Genomic DNA, 3,197 nt, shown 5'->3' with positions numbered 1-3,197 from the left:
AGTGATGGTCCCTCAACAGCCTGCGCAGTCAAACTATTCCTCAGTGATTCCTTAAAACTTTGAGAAGCTGTGTATGCATCACAGGGCTTTGAAAGGCACGTCTGAACTACAATGATGTTCTTTTGAAATCTCGAGTAGTCTCACAGGTCGCATTAGATGCCACCTGCTGTCAGCACTCGCTGCAACAAACCAAAGCAAACGGAGTCCTTGATCTTCTTGAAACAGAGCAAGAGAACTCGAGTGCATGTCATTCATTTCAAAACATGCAGTTGAAGAGACCATGTAGTGGCACACAGTTCACTCAAGGTCTTGGTTTAATGTTCTACATAGATTTTGAAATGATTGCGGCTGCCCCCTAAACAAACCAGGTGGATATCAGGCCGCGTGACCTCTGAGATTGGGGTGACTGCAAAGTAGACAGCGAGCACCGTCTCTGTAATGAGCTGCCGCCCCTGACACCATCATCTAGCATCGGTGGCGCATTTAGATTGGCCAAGGTACGAGCTGATGAGCTCTCAAATTGTTCTCGTGAAAAGTTCAGTGGAAAACAAGTCTTAAGCCTGAGGGTAAAACTCAATTAATTATTAATGTGGTGTGTCATAAAGAACAGGATAAGACTCGAAGGGAAATGCTAAACACCTCAAAGCTAAAATAATACCTCCGCTTGGGTTCTCAGTGATTTGGGATACAATTAAAAACTCAATTTGAAAGGTTTGTGAGAGTTATAGTGGCACAAGATTAATTCGCAATTGGAGAAATGGCCGTTTAGAGCCATCATACATTTTTGGCTTGTTAGCAGTGCGGTTTATTCTCTTCCCAGAGGTAATATGTCATACTTCATTAATTCTTAATAGACATAGCCTGAAACAGTGCAACTATTCGTGTTTCACCACTGCTACATCCTCTCCTTAACTGTCATTCCCCTAAGGCGTTTTTCCCCCAGTGTGAATAGCTGTAGAGAGGTTTGCACTAGCATTGCATGTGTCTGAGTGTGAAAGTGTGTGTGTGCATGTGTGAGAGATCGCAACTGACAAGGGTACAGCCCGCTAACAGACAACTTAAAATGTCAGGGAATCCAACTGTCAGGCAGCTCAGAAGTGACACGGGCCGTGGCGGTGGCATATTTGATGGTAAATCCCAGTGCTGGTTGTGACTCACCAGATTAGCGATGTGATTCAGAGTACACGTCAAAATACAGGCTGACTTTTAATTACATCAATTACAAAATTGAGAGTGTTAGAGTGAAAGAGCAGCTATTGATGAACAAACACCGCCGGCTCAATAAATTCAACATGCTAGATAAACAGTCCATAACTGGGGGAAAAAAACCATCTGTTTGTGATTCACTTCAATCTTTTTACTTTTTCTAGACTTAAAAAATGGGGGGGGGGGGGGGGACATATTATATATATATATATATATATATATATAAAGTTACATCATTTTAATTACACAATGTATTAGCTATATTAGTTTTAAATGTATTTTATGTATTAAAAATAATATACATGAACAATTAAAATGTATGAAAAGGTCTATATATTTTAATGTATATAATTTTAATAAGATTTATAATGTTTATTATAAATCTTATATATATATATATATATATGACATATTTATATTTATTTCAAATGTATGTATTTTATATATATTAAACATTTAAAAATTAAATATATATATATATATATATATATATATATATATATATTTAAAATGTATTAAATTATATAATTATTATTATTATTATTATTATTATTATAACATGTATGTGTTATATATAGCAATATTCCATTTTTTTTTTTTACTGTTCAATCCTGTTAGCATTCTGGGGTCTGACTACACTGTCTGACTACATGCTGTATATAAAATATTAAAATATGACACCCAGCTCAGTTACAAATAAATTACATTCATTGTTTGCATGTTGATCTTGTCTCTATACTCCAGTGAGATAACTGGAGTGCACATTTCTCTAAGACATTGCTGGACATCCTATAACAATACATATATATTCCAATATAAAAGCTCTTTAAAACATGGCCTTTCTGTTTAACCAGTAGTATCAGATGTAGGGTCACTATATTACCATTAACTATACCAAAAACAGCAACAGCAACTTACCAAAACCATATTACATCACTGATAGTTTCACACATACACAAATACAGTACTCACTCAACAGGACAACACACTGAAACTACAGACATTTAGAGTATATTTAGCAATATTTGTGATACCTGATTAAATAAATAACATGATTATGTTTGGAAATAAATATTAAGGACCTCAACCACCTGCTGACATAAAAGATTCAGAATAGACAACACAAAAAAAAAACATGAATTACATCTAGTCACTGACTTACATTACAGCATCAACTCATTGAGAAGTAAAAAAGGGACCTTTGATACACACCTGTGCCATCCACCATCACCTTCCATCTGTGTCTTTCCTCTGTCTTTCATCCCCCCTCTCTCTCTCTCTCCCTCACTCTCTCTCTCTCCATCTGAGACGAGGAATGAGTTGGTGAGTCTTCGGCTCAGTGAGGTACAGATTGGGGCTCAGCTGCAGAAACTGACATCATCCTTACAAGAGTGCAGGTTTACCCCTCCCGTAGCCTCTCTCTCTCTCTCCCTCTCTCTCTCTCTCTCTCTTTGTCTCCCCCTCTCTTTCTCTCCATTTCCCCCCACACCCCCTACTTGTGTCATCACCAAGCCCTTCCTCATAAACGAAATACATTGGTCACAGAAAATAAGGAGCGAATTCTCCTCAGCTGTATGCATCGCAAATCTGCTTTATATTCAAAGTCGTGTGCTGTGGGATCAAGTAGCATTAGCATGTTCCCTGCAGCCACAGGTTTGAGAACTCAAAGTGTGAGGTGGTTACATGCACCGGGGAGCGTGCCGTCCACGCTTCTGCCAGAGGTTATTAGAGACCGGCGACCGGGAGACACTCTTTCAGAAAGGATCTCGCCACGTTTGCAAATGCGCAAGCACACGCGAACACGCACTTATCTCTATCACCTCTCCCTCCCGCTGGAATTTTCCTGTCCCAAGTCATTTAGATTTTCATTTATCATTGTAAGGTAAGACTGTGGCAGCTGTTATTAAAATAGATTGCCTCTGCTAAAACGCCGTAATGCGGGTTGCACTGAGAGCCGCATATACGGCTGCCTGAATTTTGTATACTGTAAA

This window comes from Ctenopharyngodon idella, chromosome 24 (genome assembly GCF_019924925.1).
Source record: "Ctenopharyngodon idella isolate HZGC_01 chromosome 24, HZGC01, whole genome shotgun sequence".
NCBI lineage: Eukaryota > Metazoa > Chordata > Actinopteri > Cypriniformes > Xenocyprididae > Ctenopharyngodon > Ctenopharyngodon idella.
The sequence above is the reverse complement of the archived record's forward strand: the minus strand, read 5'-3'. Positions refer to the sequence as shown.